Source organism: Lactuca serriola, chromosome 4 (assembly GCF_051521515.1).
Source record: "Lactuca serriola cultivar US96UC23 chromosome 4, Lser_US96UC23_V15, whole genome shotgun sequence".
NCBI lineage: Eukaryota > Viridiplantae > Streptophyta > Magnoliopsida > Asterales > Asteraceae > Lactuca > Lactuca serriola.
Window position 1 is genome coordinate 343,689,254 of NC_136411.1, and position 20,312 is coordinate 343,709,565.

Genomic DNA, 20,312 nt, shown 5'->3' on the forward strand with positions numbered 1-20,312 from the left:
GGTAATGATGGGGAAGGAAGCAGTGGTAAGAAGGCAATGGATGTTATAGATGAATAAGGAACTAGGCGTAATGATGGGGAAGGAAGCAGTGGTAAGAAGGAAGTGGATAGTAAAGATGAGAAAGGAGGTAGGGGTAAGAAGGTAATTATCAAGAAAAGAAAGAAGTCTAAAAGAATAATCAAGAAAAAACTTGCTAGACAGGTTGAGCGTAAAAATGGGGAGGGCAACACAAGTGACAAGCCAATGGAACTTGAATAGGTATTAAATTTCAATGTCACTTTCGGATTAAGTGTGGATGTTTGGTGTTATGTACTTGTTATTTAGGATCCAATTGTCATGTTTCAGATTAAGTGTGGATGTTTGGTCTTATGTATTTGTGATGTTGCAAAATAAGTTTTGATGTTTGGTGTTATGTACAACCGTTTGTAATGTTAATGGTTTGAATGTGGTTATGATTGTGTGTGTATAGTTATGGGCGTGCATGGTATTGAGGTCCATTTTTGAAATTAGTTTAAGAGAAACTGCATATGTCCCATTTATTCAAGTTGAAGCTATTTCCAATGTCACTATCAACAAATAAACTACGAATCGAACATGGGATCCCATCTAACTTACCATTGTTTTATTATTAAATTAAAATAATGGTACATTGATAATAGAGTACTTTCCATTAAAAGGAAATTAACATCAACAAACTATTATAACTTGTAAACAATTATGCCAAAGAAAACAATCCAACTAACAACTAAACACATCTACAACTTCCAAATCGTTGATTCATGCTTTTTTTGACCTAGCCAAACCTGAAATCATAACTACTTCAACACTCATATTCTTAGTGTCTGCTTCTTCTACCCAACAAATAAAACCATTACGAGGTCCCTAACAAAATCAATTTTCGAGTGAGAGAATGAGAATGAGAATGGAGCAAACTAATAAATTAGGGCTATAGTCACCTAATAAAGAAACTAACACACACCTTAGTGGGGCAAGCATAGAAGGGTCTTCCAGGGTTAAAGGGCGTGGAAGACATTCTTATTATGGCGACGCATCCACACGAGCATTTCACCATTTTCTCTTTGTTAATTTTGAGGGCTCTTTACTTCAGAATGAAAACAATCACAGGGAAAAAGAAAGCTACTGTCGAGTAAGGAAGTAAAGTACTTATAAAGAGGAAATGATGACTATACCTCTTTATTTGACCTCAGGCACATCTGTCATAGTTGGTGCACCTAACACACTCAATTAACATTAACTAAGGCAACCAAATCGTTACCCTAAATCAACACCAATGAACGCAACCAATTATAAACCATTCATTTCAATTTACATGTCATCAATATCATACTAAAATGCCTGTTACAGGTTTGCAAGACTTCAAAATACATCCAAAAACCACTGGATTACCATTACCTACACAAACTAGATTGCCACTAATACAAACAAAACACACATAATCCTAATAACATATATAACAAGACACACCATTAAAGATAATAGTAGATTACGAGCACTAACTTAGCATACCACTACAAACCATTTCCATGAGATTCACTTGTTGATTATCAAGTGAATGATGAAAATCATTAGCAGGAGCATCACGACGACAACACCCACAACCAACAGTGCAATCGCTTTAATCTGCTTCTTAACATGTTCGAAGCTTTGCTGCATGTTGAGGACATCTACCCTGGAATGAAGGTAATCGCGACCCATGTCCTCCTTCGTACGCTCCACTTGACCTTTTTGCTCAGCTGTCTTTTCACCACAGTCAAACAAGATCATGTGCAAATCATTCAAGTAAAGCATGTATGTTGAGCTTATCGAGTTATTGGAGTTTATAGTATCTGGTGATGTGGTGGGGTAGGATCCATGGATGACAGTGAAGGGAAAAGAGAGTATTGTATTATCGCTTGTCGGCTAGTGTTTGGGTAGCAATGGTAACAAAAATTTAGGGTTTTGTCCAGCAGACCCTTCAATTATATAGTAGGGGACCACTGAACCCTTGGGTCCCAAGCAAGCCAACTCGTTTGTGAGTCGGTGACGTGTAATCCGAGTCGGGTGAGTTGACTCACTAACTTAGTTGGATGATGACTAGGCAAGGCAACCGGTTGAATTGGGTCAAAATCCCAAATTAGCCGGTTAAATGTGAATTCATGCTCTTATAAAGCCAAAAAATAACATAAAGGACCTCTTAAACCAAAATGTGTAAGTTCGTAAGGCTATAGTGACATTTTCCCATAACAAAACATCGATATCATTGTGTATATACCAAACAATTTAGGGCCATTGAAGATGTCTCTTTATTCTTTTTAGGCTTGACGGAGCGGTGCATGATATGCAATTATGTCACATCAGTTTTTTTAACACACTTCACTTCTGCATCATTTTTGTCGCATGACATCTCATTTTCAAGGATGAGTTACAGTTGAAAAAAGATAATAATAATCATAATAATAATAAAAGAAAAAAATGTCATTTACATTTACACTCTCTCTTCTCACCTCCGCAATACAATGTAGTTTGAAAACTACTCACTCACCATGCCACCATTAGGGTGGTATATGCCGAAAATATATGCCATCACCTTGTCGAACACATTCTACCATACCCTCAAGCATTACAAGACATGAAAATTACAATATGACCATCTATATAAAAGCCATATAAAATATAGTCCTACCAAATATACTAACTAGGGACTTACGGTGATTTTTAAAGGAGCATGTGAAAACCATTGTATTACAAAAAAGGAGAAAAACAAAAATAAAAAGCCAAAAACAAAAAGAAAAAATATTAGGAAAACCAGAAAATCCGTAAAGAAAATACGCAATCATCAAATTGATAAAAATTCATAAGGTTAAGTATACAACAAATATAATATATCTACATTTTACTAAATTTCTAAATCTATTTAAATTTAAAGATGAATTTACGCGACTAACCTTTCTTCAGTCGTTTACGATTTATATTTAAAATACCAAAAAAAAAAAAAAAAAAAAAACATGACATGACATGCAAAAGGCATTGCTGGAGTTGGATCACATGAAATCCACTTTTGTGGTGTGTGGTATAAAAGAAAGTAACAGGCTGGTGACCGTTCTTCCTCCAACCTAATAAATTTAATGAAGTTCGGAGAATAAAAGGAAAATAATCCGCTGTCCACGGAGGTTGGAGGGTGTCGTCTTTTTCTCATTCACAAGCTTTCCATGATACGGCATTAAATAGATCCTTCTTGCAATCAAATTTCACATGCATTCCCCCTCCTTCATATTATATATATGCGATGGTTTTTTTTTTAATTCTACGTCCAAAAGAAATCACTCAAAACATTTTTCTTTTCCGAAAGATGGAAGATTTTATTAATACGAAATATTAAGGAACTACGTCCTAGAAATAATACAATAAATTAAAATTGATTCTTTTAGGAGATTCAAGCAAGGGCTTACAAACTTATTTGGTACTTAGGATAGAGGAAGTCTATTATTCTTAGCCTACATGGCACATGCACATCAACTTTTCTCTTTCTCTCCTCTCATATTCAATTCTTTCAATCCACGACATACAAAAATAAAATCTTTTACAACCCACATATTTTCTCTCCTCTCATATTCAATTCTTTCAATCCACGACATACAAAAATAAAATCTTTTACAACCCACATATTTTGGTACAATTTATGATATATATATATATATATATATATATATATATATATATATATATATATATATATATATATATATATATATATATATATATATATATATATATATATATATATATATATATATATATATATATGGTACACTTGGAGATATGAGAAAAGAAAGTGGAGCAGCAGGCTATGAAACTAACTTAACCCTTACAACATCCATAATATATTGAATTATATATAGTTCAATGGATTATCACATAATCTTTCTATATTTAATACAACTCTTTCAATTTTTTCGTATAATGCAGTGAATTTTACAAAGTTCAATAAAACATTGCAAAAGCTAATTCATAGTGTTTATTTAAGATTTAAATTTTTTTTTTCTCATTGAAGAGTTCAATAATCATTAAACTCCAAATCCATCGAATGTCAATGTGGAATCTCATAATTGTAGAGTTTAATCAATTGAATGACAACTAGACTTGTCACCTTATTCAACTTTACAGCTGAACTCACCACTGTGGATGTTCATACCATTCGTAGTACCAAAAGAGATGGAATGATGTTCCTATATATACTATTTTTGGTACCTCTCAAATCCTACTCATCTTGTTGATTGAAACAACCTTGATTTGATCAAAAAGATTCTTTTGGCAGATAACTGCGGATTATGGATTTTGGGTCTCTATACCGTAGTTGAAGTTTTTCTAAGCTTCTTTGGAGGAGTGATTTGGACAGAGTAAAAAAGTAAGATTTTTCTCATTTTTCACACACCTATATATTGTAAGATCCTTAGGCACAACCTTCTTTAAAGGTTCATTTTTCATAGGAGCAATCTTAGTTGATGACACTATGCATGTGACGTCACCAATAGAAACATTTGATGATTCATCAAAATAATAATCCGTAGTAGAAGTGACTAATGATTATAACTTCTTCCTTTTGATGAATAGAAGAGAGATTCCACGTAATTTCTAACACTTTAGCAGAAATATCTATAAACTTTTGGGTGTTTCACTTGTTGATTTTGATTTTTGAGATAAACTCAAAGCGATTTTTAAAATCCAATGCTCTTCTAAACTGAATTTATGCTTCTTCTGCTATTTTTCTTCTCTTTTGGGGGACACAATGTATGAGCAGTTCAATCTTAGCGAGAGAAATTGCTTTTTCTTTCTGCATTTCTTGTTCATCTTTTGTGTTGGAATACTCTCATATTTCAGGGTTTTTAGAAAAATGATATTTCTAAGAAAAATGTTAAGAAAGTATAACTGTTTTTAGAAAAATGATTTTTCAAAACAGGCGAAAGTGTATCATAGTAAAATAATATCAGAGTATAAAATCCCAAAATCACATGAGGTAGAAAATATGGGCGGATACAGTACGATCAGACCGAGCCCTTCCCTTTCGAGCTGAAAGTACCTGAAACATGAACTGAAAACTATAAGCACAAAGGTTACTAAGTTCCCCCAAAATACCCCCTTACCATACAATCATAACAATAAAAGATATATTAGTATATTTCAACCCCTTCGGTATCTTTCAACCGGTATTGGGTGTATTCCTATAACATCTAAATAATCACAACAAATTTAAACTTTTCAAAACAACCCATGATCATAAAATGTATACAAAATCATCATTTCCAAAATGTTTAACAATATCAGAGTATCCCAAAATCATAAGACCATGAAGCAGGAGGATGTGTATGGTCATGCCTTCGCCTTTCTGTGATCATCAGAAGTATCTGAAATAATAATCTAAAACCGTAATCCAAAGCTTAGTGTGTTCCCCCAAAGTACCACTATATAAACAAAAAAAAACAACAACATGCATAAATGAGCCTTTAGCCTGACTAGACCACCTCGCAAGGCCTACATCCTATATGGACTGCTCCCGAGCTGTCGGCATGACTGGACTGCCTTGCGGAGCCTACAACCTATCTGGACCACCCTGGGTATCTTGGCCTTCAGCACAAAGCAGGACCGCATCAACCCAACCAACCATAACATGTCGACATATACATAACATATAAACATATAACCAGTAAACAAACAACATGCAGATGTATAGATCACTACGGCATGCTAACATCCTCTATACCATGATACTGATCTAACAGATCTCTACAACATAATCACATATTATCATATAATAGGATATCTAATCCAATGGGGCAGCCTTGGAGCCTTCGAACCACAAGTATAGTGAGAAAGACTCACCTTTCAACCTGAACAATAGCTGATGAGGTCTCGACTCCGAATCTCAGCTTTAACTGACAATTATCCATTCAAATGACCACTTCTCAAACACAATCCAAAATACCCAAATATCCTCAAGTCAAACTTGGTCAACCTTGGACAAAGTCAAAGTCAAAGTCAATACCTAATCGATTCAACCTATCGAAGCCAACCCAATCGAGTCGACCCAGCCGAGTATGCTAGGCGTACTATTCTTTACGTGGGGCGTACTCGGTGTTTGACGAACTTATGGGGTGCTGACTGCATACCCACAACGTACCACTTGGTACGCCCAACGTACGTGCCTTGTTCAACCCTTTTTCCATTAAGAGCTTAATACTCTAAATCTCCACATTCAAAGTCAGATCCAAGGCTACAATACCATAATGAGTCATAAAGTTTCCAATTTTATGACTTTGCATGTCCATTAAGTGCTTAAAACACAAACCCTTAATGCAGTAAGACCTTACATGTCCAATTTTATGACTTTGCATGTCCATTAATGCAGTAAGACCTTCTATAACTTACATAGAGTGGAACTGTAACACTGTAAATTTCCAAACAATTTTTTTCATTTAAAACCAAATTAATTTCATTAACACAACCATAAAAATCCCCAATATCGAGTTATCGAAAACACATGTTCATTAATTGTTTAAAACACAATCCAAAATCCCCCAAAACATATCTCCAACTCATGTGTGTACAATCGAGCCGGTGCCTTCCCGTGATTTTGAGAAGTACCTGAAACACATAACAAATAACACGGTAAGCACGAAGCTTAGTGAGTTCCCCAAAATACCACACATATCTCATTAGCCCCTCATGGCTATACTCAGATAAGACCCTCCGGTCAATGTGTCTCAATGGGACCTTCTCGTCCCACAACTCGGGTGGATCCTATAAATCACAAAGACATAATGCAAGATATCACAATACTCAATATGAAACATAAGACCCTCTTGTCACACTCAAAGTTACCACTCTAGGTAAGTATGGTGAGAAGAATCAGCTCGTAAGAAATCGGATAACCTTGAACTCAAATCACCAGTCTAGCCTCCGCCTAACACATACGATAATTATCTCTAATTAATAACAGCTCTCAAAGAAGCTAGACTAAACACTTCTACAAACTCATAGAAGGATAAACGACCATTTTACCCTTCTATGGCTTTAATAGTCCACAAATTGACCAAACCCTAAAAGTCAACTAAAAGTCAAAGGCAACGCGTACAACCCTCTACGCTGGGTGTACTCCTTCGCCATGCATGCATCAGGGATTCTTGACCCTATGTTGCGCGTACTAGGATTACACTCAACATATGCCCCAATTTTGCCCTTCTTACTCATTTGGTCTTAATTAATGAAGACCTTAGCTCAAATCTTATATTTGAACTCCCTAAAGGCTCATACTCCATAAAGTATGTGACTTTAAGCTTTTCCATGGCTGAAAAACTCACAAACACCAAAAATGTCACTCTTTTCTCAAGAATGCTCATATCTCATGCATAGGGTGGTTTTGACGTCCAAGACTCCAATTTTATGAAACCACTCCATTAAAACACTCAAAGGAACAAATATTAGATCTGGAGTTTCAAGAACTCATAAAGCTTCAAGCCTTGGCACCAAAAACCCTAAAATGGACCACATAAAGCACAAATAAAAAAGGATGTCAAAACTTTGAGCTTTATACCTCTATTTGAAGCTCCAACCACAGATAAGCTCAGATCAAAGCCTGGACTCCCACTCATTCCTCTTCAAAGCTCCTTCTTCACTCCAAAGAAAACTCAAGAACACTTAATAACTCACAAATGGATACACATGTCAAGGGACGAGAAATTAGGGTTTGAGAGGGTTGATATCTGGGAATGGTGGCTAAAAATGAGGTAATCATGTCCTTTAAATAGGGACATGCTCTTAATTAGGGTTTTCACTTTGGGCCTAGTACGCCCATCATACCCTATGGTATGCCCAGCGTACCCTCTGGCACGCCTAGCGTACTAGGTGGCTTCTGCATCAAAAACATGCATATGAGTATGCTGAGTGTACACATGTGTACACCCCGCGTACTCACTTACCACCTTTTCTCTAATAAAGGGCCAAACTTGACAATTACCAAAAGAACAAGGATTGATGAGGTATACCTGATCTAGGGATGTTACAATTCTCCCCAACTAGAATCAGACAACGCTCTCGTAGTCATCTTCTGGAAATAACTCTGGGTACTGCTCGCGCATCTCGGAGTCCGGCTCTCAAGTCCACTCGGACCCCTTCCGATGTTGCCACTAGACCTGAACCAAGAGAACCTCTATATTCCTTAAGACTTTCACCTTCCTATCTAAGATCACTATCAGCCTCTCGATGTAATTCAGACTCGCAACATTCTGAATGTCCTCTAACGGTACCACTTTCGTCTCGTCGGCTACACACTTCCTCAATGGTGACACGTGGAACGTGTTATGTATTTGGCTCAACTCTAGGACCCAACTTTCCCTGCTTCCTGAATCAGATCACCCTATTCCACGGGGATACCTTAAGGAGGAAAAAATAACCCACTTGGAACTCAAGATCGGATAGTCGCCGGTTTGCGTAAATCTTCTGGAGACTCTGAGCTGTCGGTAACATCTGTCTGACCTACTGAATCTGCTCAGTCGTTTTGAGCACCATCTCTGTGCCACTGATCACACTCTGCCCTACCTCTCCCCAACAGATGGGAGTCTGAAACCTCCTCCCATATAAGAGCTCAAAAGGAGGCATGCCAATACTTGAATGATGGTTGTTGTTATACAAAATTTGTTCTCGGTAATTTGGTGATAAAATGCATGGAAATTTGTTCCCACTTCCATTGGGGAATCTCTAAAAGTTGTAATGGGTCATGTGGATGCTGGTGCTTCGCCTTCACCCGACAGTAGGTCAAGCAACTCTCAACTACCCATGCCACATCCCTCTTCATACAGGGCCACCAGTAATCTCTCTCAGATCCAAATACATCTTAGTGGTCGCTGGATGGATCGAGAATCTCGACCAATGAGCCTCCTCCATCAGTATACGGTGAGCTCCACCTGTATAGGGCACCCAAATCAGCCCATGGAAAGTCATAAGCCCCTGACTATCTGTCTCAAACTCGGAAACCTGTCTGATCGCTCGCTCCCTTATGAGGTTTTTGGGCCTCACAACCTCCACCTGAGCCCCTCGGATGGTATCTAGGACAAGAGTCATCACCGTTATCCTCATCCACACATCTTGGATCAGAGCACTCTCTTCTCTGCGACTCAAGGCATCGACTACCACATTAGCCTTGCCGGGGTGATATAAGATCTTGTAGTCGTAGTCTTTCACTACATCCAATCACCTCATCTGTCTCATATTCAGGTTGGGTTGATCCATGAGGTACGTCAGACTATTGTAGCCCATGTATATGGTGCACCAGACTCCATACAGGTAATGACGCTAGATCTTGAGGGTGAACACCACCGCCCCCTAGCTCCAAATCATGGGTGGGATACCTCATCTCATGAGGCTTCAACTGCCTTGATGCATAAGCTATCACATGCACTCTCTACATTAACACCGCACCCAATCCTGATATAGATGCATCATAGTAAACTACAAAGTCCAACACTCCCTCAGGAAGGGGTAACACTGGAGCTTTGCACAATCTCTGGCGAAGAGTCTCAAATGAGGCCTGCTGCTCGGGCCGCCAGGAAAAAGTGACACCCATCCGGGTCAATCTGGTGAGAGGAACAACGATCTTATAGAAATCTCTGATAAATCTCCGATAGTATCTGTACAGACCCAAAAAACTCCTGACTATCTGGACCTCTCGTAACCAGAAATCACACCTTGAGAATTTGGCATAAAGCCTCCCAGCCCTCAATACTCCAAGAATCTCTCACAGATGCTCCTCGTGCTACTCTCTGGACCTCGAGTAAACCAAAATGTCGTCAATGAACATGATCCCTGACCGATCCAACATGGGCCTACACACCCGGTTCATGAGATCCATAAACATTGTCGGTGCGTTCGTGAGTCCAAAAGGCATCATCACAAACTCGTAATGCCTATAACGAGTTCTGAAGGCCGTCTTCTTGATATCCTCCTCACAAAGTCTAATCTAATAATATCCATACCTCAAATCAATTATGGAAAACCTAGATGCCCCCTGCAACTGATCGAACAAATCGTCGATCCTTGGTAGCGGATAACGGTTCTTGACCGTTAGCTTGTTCAACTCTCGATAATCGATGCACATCCAGAGTGAACCATCCTTCTTCTTAACAAAAGGATAGGTGCCCCCCACGGCGAGCTACTCGATCTGATGATACCCTTCCCCAGCAGCTCCTAGAGCTATGAGGATAACTCCTGCATCTCTGGTGGCACAAGGTGATAAGGTGCCTTGGTAATAGGTGTCGTACCCGGAACCAAATCAATATGGAACTCCACCTGCCTCTCAAGAGGCATACCTGACAACTACTCGGGAAAAACATCTGGGAACTCACACACTAGAACCTCGGAGAGTTTACAACCCTGCTGTAAACTCTGGCGCGCCCTGGAAACATAGCAGAAAGATGATCTAGATCTAGTACCCACGCAAGACATTGTAAGCACTCCATTACTAGGGTGTCGTATAGTCACCAACTGACGGTCACATTCGATTACCGCTCCAAAACGGCTCAACCAATCCACGCCCACGATGACACAGACATCACCCATCGCTATCGGCACTAGATCTATCGGGAACTCGACACCAAAAATATCTAACACACATCCTCAGAATACATCAATAGCAAAAACCGCATGCTCGTCGGCTATGGAAAACCTTAGAGTTCGACTCAATGCCTCACGTCGGATACTGATGTGACGACTAAATGCTAATGACACGAAGGATCGACTCGTACCTGAGTCAAATAACACCAAAGAAGGTACATAACTCACAAGAAAGTACCTAAATATAGCATAGAATAAGCACAAAAAATCTCAAAATAAAATAAATAAGGAAATACGTACCATCTACGACATCAAGTGCTACGCGGACCTCCTCCGCTGTCAGCTAAAAAGCTCCCCTATGAGCCCTTGGAGCATCGGCCTTCACCGGCTGACTATCAGTAGCATGCAAAGCAGTAGGACTGGAACCCTGGGCTGATCCCTGAACAAGCTGAGGGCACTCGGCTTTCCGATGGACGGTCTGGTTGCAGTGAAAGAAAATTGCAAACCTATTGGTGCAATCCTTCACCATGTGCCCCTCTTTGCCACATTTGTAGCGAATCCCCACCCGACAAGATCCCTCGTGACTCTTGCCGTACTTGCCACAAGTGCGGCCCTTCTGGCCCCCAACTCTTGCATCAGCTGGCTTTGCCAGCTTGGTAGCCGGCTGCGACTATACTGGTCTCCATTCTCTCCCCTAGGACTCTCCCTCCTCCTGGCCTACAACTCATGCTCGATCTCCCTCCGCATGGCATTGGTCTGAAGCTCAGCCAATGTCTGGTATGAAGAGTTCGCCACGAACTCCTATATACCCCTCCTCAGTATTCTCAAATATTGGCTCATACGTGCCTGTTTGGTAGACACATGCTCAGGGCAAAATGGCGCCCTCTTATGGAACATCCTCGAAATATCAGTCGCAATTTCTGTCTTCTGCTTGAGAGATGGAAACTCTTAGGCTGACTGTTCCCTCTTCACTGGGGGAACATACTTGTCTTAGAACAATTACGTAAACATCTCCCATGTCACTGAAGCATGATCTGCAAGGGTAAAGCTAGTTGTCACAAACTTCCACCAATCCTTCGCTCCCAAGCGAAGCTAGTTCAACGCAAATCGAACTCTCAAATGCTCTGGGAATGAACACGTGTAAAAACATCCCTCGTTGTCAGAGATCCATCTCATAGCAGTAATCGGGTCATGTGTCCCATCAAACTTTGGTGGTTTCGTGTTGCTGAACTCTCGAAACGACAACGAGTCACCTCCCTATGATCTAGCAGCAGCAACACCTGCGGTAGCTGCAACAACAGTAGCCTCAGTAATATCGGCATACTGCTCATCAAATGTCTCGATCAGGGTGGTATTAATAGACCCAAACATCTTTGGTATCAACTCTCGTATAGCTACGACCACCTCCTCACGGATGATCCTGCGGATCTCCTCGTCACCAACACTACTACTCTCGGGGTTGTTGCATGAACCAACCATGATGTCTCTGAAACACAACACAAAAATCATTAGAGACTCGCTCAAGCATACTCACACTCGATCCCCTCTCTACATGTTGCTTAGTACCCTAAGGATTCTTACTTAGGCTGCATATAGATCTGGTGCTTTTAGTAGTACGGGCCCAATACTACCTTCCGTACCAACCTGTAGTCACCCCAAGTCCTCTTCCTAGGATTCCAATTCACAAGTACTCTATCTCTTACGGATATTAGGCTACTCTCTCAGTAGACTCCTCATATACTCATTTAGATATCTCTCCTAGATTAACCCTCGACTTAGAACTCTTTTTAAGTCATTCCTGCTAGATACTCCTACTCAACACATACTCTAGCATGCATCCCTAACATCTCAAAAATATCTCATAATACAAATAAGTAAGGGTATTCTAGGCAATCACCGTTCGGGCTCTGGCTAATTGTACACACTGCTCCAACTCGTTTGTCTCTTAAAACTCTTGCTCGTTTTTAGAAAAATCATTTCTTTTGAATTTTTTTCTCAAATCCTCAGTTTGAGTCCAGACACACCCGAACGTATATCCGAATCCCTCAAACCAAGGCTCTGATACCAACTTGTAACACCGTAAAAATCATATTTATTTCATTAACACAACCATAATAATCCCCAACATCGAGTTATCGAAAACACATGTTCATTAATTGTTTGAAACACAATCTAGGATCCTCCAAAACATATTTCCAACTTTTGTGTATACAATCAAGTAGGTGCCTTCCCGTGATCCTAAGAAGTACCTTAAACACATAACACATAACACGGTAAACACGAAGCTTAGTGAGTTCCCCAGAAGACCACACATATCTCATTAGCCTCTTGTGGCTATACATAGGTAAGACCCTCCAGTCAATGTGTCTCAGTGGGACCCTCCGGTCCCACAACTTGAGTGGACCCTCTGGACCTAACTCAGCAAGCTCAGAATAATACGAAACATAAATCTCAAAGACATAAAGGAGGATATCACAATACTCAATATAACACATAAGACCCTCTCGTCACATGCAAAGTTACCACTTTAGGTAAGTATAGTGAGAAGACTCAATATGTAAGAAATCAGATAACCTCGAACTCAAATCGCCGGTCTAGCCTCCGCTTAACACATACAATAATTATCTCTAATTAACAACGGTTCTCAAAGAAGCTAGAGTAAAACCTTCTACCAAATCACAGAAGGATAAAAGACAATTTTACCCTTCCATGGCCTTAATAGCACACAAATTGACCAAACCCTAAAAGTGAACTAAATGTCAACGGAAGCGCGTACGCTGTGCGTACAGCCCTCTACGCTGAGCGTACTTCTTCTCCATGCATGCATCGGGGATTCTCAACCCTACGCTGCATGTACTAGGATTACGCTCAGTGTACGCCAAAGTTTTTCTCTTCCTACTCATTTGGTCTTAATCTGTTAAGACCTTAGCTCAAATTTCAGATCTGGACTCCCTAAAGGCTCATACTCCGTAAAGTCTATGACTTTAAGCCTTTGAATGGATGAAAAAGTCACAAACACCAAAACTCTCACTCTCTATTCTAAAGAATGTTCATATCTCATGCAAGGGGTGGTTTTGACGTCCAAGACTCCATTTTTATGAAACCACACCATTAAAACACTCAAAAGGATAAATATTAGGCTCTGGAGCTTCAACAACTCATAAAGCTTCAAGCTTTTGGCCCAAAAACCCTAAAATGGACCACATAAAGAACAAATCAAAAAGGATGAGAAAACTTTGAGCTTTATACCTCTATCTAAAGCTCCAACCACAGATAAGCTCAGATCCAAAGCCTGGACTCCCACTCCTTCCTCTTCAGAGCTCCTTCTTCACTCCAAAGAAACCACAAAAACACTTAATAGCTCACAAATGGACACACATGCTCAAGGGACTAGAAATTAGGATTTGAGAGGGTTGAAGTTTGGGAATGGTGGCAAGAAATGAGGCCATCATGTCCCTTAAATAGGGATACACCCTTACTTAGGGTTTTCACTCTAGTCGTAGGACCGCCAACATACCCTCTGGTACATCTATCATACTAGGTGACTTCCATATCAAAAGCACGCACATGAGTACGCTGAGCGTACACACGCCTATTCCCCATGTAATCACTTACCACCTTTTCTCTAATAAAGGTCCAACTTGACAATTACCAAAAGAACAAGGGTAGATGAGGTATACCTGATCTAAGGATTTTATAGGATGACTTATTGGGTCAAGAACATGCCATGCTCAAGAATCACCACTTTTGGGACCAAAAGTGTCTTAAAGGAGAAATGTCTAGATCTAAAAGATGGAGTGATCATGATGTGAACTTTTTAACTTCTGGAGGTTGCTATCAAGAAGGAAATCTCAGATCCAAGATGGTTCCCAAATTCAAAGCTCTTCTCACCACTCTCTTCCTCTTCAAGAACAATTCTAAGCACACCAAAGGGATCCAAAATTCACTCTTTCACTTACAGTTTGCTTGGGGTCGTTTCTCATAGAGGGAGGCAGAAGAAGAAGTGTGATATGAGGCTATAATGAGGTTTAAATATGGACCAAACCCTAAAAATAAGGGTTTTCCATTTCCTCATGTAAGCAACATACACTAAACGTACTACACTTGGGTGAAATAACTATATTGCCAATATGGGCCATTTGCAATCATTTCTAATCCCAAGGGCTAAAATACAACATTATTCAAACATAGGGTTGAAATTGAAATTACCTTGACATAGGAATGTTACAATTCTCCCCCACTTGAACTAGACTTCATCCTCGAAGTCGGTCGTCACGAGTAACTCGGGATAATGCTCCTGCATCTCAGCCTCCGGCTCCCAGGCCACTCGGAGCGTCTTCAGTGTTGCCACTAAATCTTTACTAAAGGTATCTCCTTGTTGCGCATGACCTTATTTTTTTCTCCAATATAGCCACCAACACATACTTCCGCAAGTGAGAGAAATGGAAAGTATGGTGGATCTGACTGAGCTAACTCGGCATGTCCAACCGGTAGGTCACCCTGCCTACACTGGAGATCACACGAAATGGTCCAATATACCAGGGACCCAACTTCCCCCTCTTTCTGAAGCATATCACACCTTTCCAGGGTAAGACCTTCAGTGGTATCACACCTTTCTACATACTCTAAGCTATTTGTAGTCTCTGTAAGATCTTCTGAAGAAGCTCTATGGTCAAAAGGCCCACTTCGGTCCTTCCTATGACCATATGACCAACCTCTCCCCAACATACCAAGGTACGACATCTCCAACCATATAAGAGCTCATAAGTTGGGGCACCAATGTTGGAGTGATAATGTTTGTTGTAAGAAAACTCTGCAAAAGGTAGGTAGGAATCCCAATGCCCACAAAAATCTATGACACAAGCCCGCAACATATCCTCAAGTGTCTGGATGGTGCACTAACTCAGACCATCGGTTTATGGGTGATTTGCAGTGCTAAAATGTAGCCTCATGCCCTGTTCGTCATGGAACTTCTACTAGAACCGAGAAGTGAACCGAACATCTCGTTCTGAAAAAATGGAGACCAGAACCCCATGACGAGCAACGATCTCTTGGACATACACATCGGCCAACTTTTCGGTTGAAGAACTCTCCCAGATGGCCAAAACATGTGCACTCTTGGTCAATCAATCCACGATGATCCATATAGCATCAAAACCCTTAGCAACTTGGTGATTTGTTCCCACTTCCACATGGAAACCTCCAAAGGCTGCAGTTTGCCATGCGGCCTTGACTATCCTACAAGTCAAGCACCTCTTGACATACCATGCTACTGTTGGATATAGTGTCTAAGTCCATAACTTTATTTGGTATGTACTTGACCCGACCCGCCATGGTCCATTTAGGTTGAATGGCATTGCAATACTTGGATAGACAAAATGAGAGAAAGTATACTTGTGATTATTAATATATTATAAGTTCTAATATATTAATAATAGTATTATATAATTAGTATTGATCAAGTATTAATCTAGTATTAATTTGGTGATCAAAGTGATACTAATTAAATACATAAGGTTGATTATGACAATAATCAATTCTTTTATGGTGGATTAATGATATATGGTTTATGGTTTTGGTTATACCAATATGGAGCTCCATGGATAGTTCATGGGAGTTACAAACCCATGGGTCATGAGAAATGGAGAGTCATGACAATTAAGAGTATTCATGTGAAAACCCTAATTGTGACAACACTATAAAAGGAACCCTTTGGCTAGCAAAATCGGCTACCTAGAGTTCTTGTGAGGGCATAACCGATTTTTGAGTGTAGAAGTATTCTCTCACGTTATTCCAAGTTTTGTGGTGTTGTGTGAAGCATTTGAGGCACAACATTTGGGGTGCTAGGCTCACAAATTCTTGAAGGAGTCCAAGCAACAACAAGGTATGTATTTCAACTAGTTTTTATGTTTTATATATTCCCCTTGCCATGCTAGTTAGGAAATAACCTTGAAAAAGAAATTTGCATGTATATAGAGAAAACATAGATTCAAGGTTATTAGGGTTGCATGTACACTTATGAAGTGTTAGAATGCTCAAAACCCATCAGTGGTATCAGAGCCTAGGATTGTTTTCTGTATAGTTGATGCAAACTGCTTGAAAAAGTCGAAAATCTGCTCTCTGTCGACTGGATTCGCCGAGTTCATGGGGAGGACTTGCCGAGTCCATGAACAAATTCATCCTACTCATCGAGTAGGTTCATGCACTCGACGAGTAGAAGCGTGCTGGGCAGTTTTTCGAGTTTTGTTGCTGGAAATGGATTAAAATCATTATCCCAAACTGTTTTGGACTTGTAAAATCTGTTTTTTTTAATGTGGTAATGATTATGTTAACCCATTTCACATGACTTTTATCAATTTTCAAGTATTATATGTGTTAATATGACTTCTTGAAATTTCTTGTGATGAATATGTGTTCTTATGAGTTTTTTAGAAGATCATAGGAGTTATGGATAACCAAAAGTCACTTCTTTAAATTGTGATTAAAGAACAAAGAGGTTTCATAAAACGAAGAGTCTTCATTTTTATGAACCATTAAAACTCATAAGGTACAAATTGAAGAGCCTTGGAATAGTTTCAATTCTTGCCCTCAAGTTTTGGAATTTGTGAAGTCCTAAACTTTAATACTTTAATTCCAAATTAAACCTTAGATTTTTAAAAGTTTAAAAATCAACACTTATACTATTATTATAATTTTATTATATAGATATGTATAAGAATATGTCATTCTTACCGTTAGTAGGCCTCATTTACGAAGCCGGCCTATAAGGGGGGTATAAGGTTGTTGCCTATAAAATGGTGACTTAATGGGTGTCCACTCTCACCCACCACTTCCTTGATCGATGGAGGGTCGTTAGCCGAACGGGTAGGATACGACTTTAAATTCTCATTAAAAGTATAATGAATTATAAAGTAACGATACATTATCAATTCCCAATCTTAGTTACTTTAAGAAAATGTGAAATAGGTTGTAGCCCATAAAATTACACTTTGTACCTTACCAAGTCGTTAGTGGAGCGTGCGTGGTTAACCGGCACACTAACAAGGACTAGTAAGTGAGGCAAAGGGTAACTTGACTTTATTATAGACCGGTGGAGCGTGTGTGGTTAACCAGCACATCGATTAGGTAATATGGATAAGGGTACCAAGTCAATTTGTATGGTTATTCACACCATGTTTGTGATCCTCGGCATCCCAGTCACAAACTTGAGAGGGCATAATCGAGATTCAAACATGCCATTGAAAAGTTCAATATAACTCAAAAGATCTAGGAATTTCAAAACCAATAAAACCTAATAATAAAATATTTCGTTCTTATGGTGGAAATTGGTAAATCGTCATTTACCTACCTTCAAATATTTTATAGTGTGGATTACAACATCCCTCTTCCAACTATAAATATTTTTTTGGATCCTAGCCTTAATATTACATTTGGGTGACTTATTAAGGATTCTTCATCTAATTAAACTTGTCCTTCTTTCTTTCAGATGTCTTCCAACACTACTACTGGCTCAAACCCTACAGGATCCTTTTCCCTCATGAACTTGTGTGGTAAGGTCATCTTTGATGGATCCAACTTCAATGAGTGGATCAGAAACATCAGAATGATTACCCGCTATGAGGATAAGGAGTATGTCCTCGACAGGGAGCTTAAGGTTGTTAATGAAGTCACTGCTACTCCAAAAGAGTTTGCGGAGTTCATTGCACATGAAAAGGATGCTACTAAGGTATCCTGCATCATGACGGCCACAATGACTTCGGAGCTCCAAAAGTCTTTTGAAGATTTCTACCCCTATGAGATGCACCAGGATCTAATGGAAAGGTACCATCAGAGCGCGCGTCAACAGAGGTATGAAATCATTTCCTACATGATAACCGCAAGGATGAAGGATGGTGAACCCATCACCGGTCACTTGGAGAAGATGCAAAGGTTCGTTGACCGGTTGCTAAAGCTCAATGTTGACTTCCCTGAGGAAATGGCGATTGACATCATTGTCCATTCCTTACCTCCAAGTTATGATTAGTTTCGTATGACTTATCATATGAACAAGGAGGAAGTCACACTTAGCAAACTTTAAGGACTCTTAAGGACAGTTGAAAATGGCCTTAACGGTAAAGCGGTTGCTACTTCTACTCCTTCAGCAGCCCCTGTTCTTGCAATTGGGCAAGGGAAGGGTAAGAAGAGGAAAACCCCTTCGAAGGGTACCAAGGTTAAGCCCCTTGATGGTTCCTCTTCAAGTGGGACAAAGAAAGGTCCCATTTCCCCTTCTTCAAACCCAAAGGAAGCACAATGCTTCTATTGCCAGGAAAAGGGGCACTGGAAGCGAAGCTGCCCCAAATATTTGCAAGATGTAAAGGATGGGAAGCTTAAACCGACCCATGCAGGTATTTATACAATATTGTCTAATAACTCATCTAATGCTAATTCTTGGGTGCTTGATACAGGTTGTGGTATTCACATTTGTAATGATTTGCAGGGCCTAAGAAGAAGTGAGCAAGTGGAGCACGGGAAGATAAACTTAGTCATGGGCAACATGAAAGCATCACCTGTCACCAAGATAGGAGTTTATTCTTTATTGCTTAGTAATGGGTTAATATTAGATTTGAATAAATGTTGTTACTCGCCGGAAATAGCGAGAAATATTATATCTTTTCGTCGCTTGTACAAACAAGGTTTTACATTTGCATTTGATAATAATAATGGTGCTATTAATGTTTATCATAATGATGTATTTTACTTTAAAGCATTACCTTGTGATGGTGTATATGAAGCTGTGAATGTTGTAGACAATTTAGGAAATAATGTGTTGTATATTGATTCTACAGATAGCTTGGATAAAGCATCCTTGTGGCATTGTCGTGTTAGACATGTTAACAAGAAACGCATGGGCCAACTCCAAAAGGCTGGAGTCTTGGAATCATTTGACCTCAAGTCAGATGATAGTTGCGAATCTTGTTTGCTTGGAAAAATAACAAAGTCACCGTTCACAGGTACTTGTGATAGGAGTGAAGGTTTGTTGGACCTTGTACACACGGATATGTGTGGGCCCTTTAGAGTGGCTACAAGGGATGCTAATCGCTATTATGTGACTTTTACTGATGATTACAGTAGATATGGATATATTTACTTAACCAAGCATAAGTCAGAAACCTTTGAAAAATTCAAAGAGTTTAAGCAGGAAGTTGAGAATCAATTGGGCAGGAACATCAAGATGCTTCGATCCGATCGGGGAGGAGAGTATCTTAGCATTGAGTTCCTTGACTATCTTAAGGAATGTGGGATTGTCTCAAAATTGACACCTCTTAGGACACTACAGCTGAATGGTGTGGTTGATAGGTGCAATCGAACCTTGTTGGATATGGTTCGTTCCATGATGAGTCGAGCTTCATTACCAATCTCTTTCTGGGGGTATGCCTTAGAGACTGCCACCCATATCCTTAATCTAGTCCCTACTAAATAGGTTTCCAAAACACCTCATGAGATGTGGACTGGGAAAGTGCCCAATTTGGACCATATCAAGATTTGGGGTTGTGAAGCTTTTGTGCGGCGTGAGACTCATGACAAGCTTGAACCCCGCAGCGAGAGGTGTATTTTCATCGGCTACCCACAGAGATCCTTTGGTTACCTCTTCTACAGACCCAGTGATAATGTGGTCTTTGTAGCAAGAAGAAGAGTCTTTCGTGAGAGACAATTTATAAGCCAAGGGGACA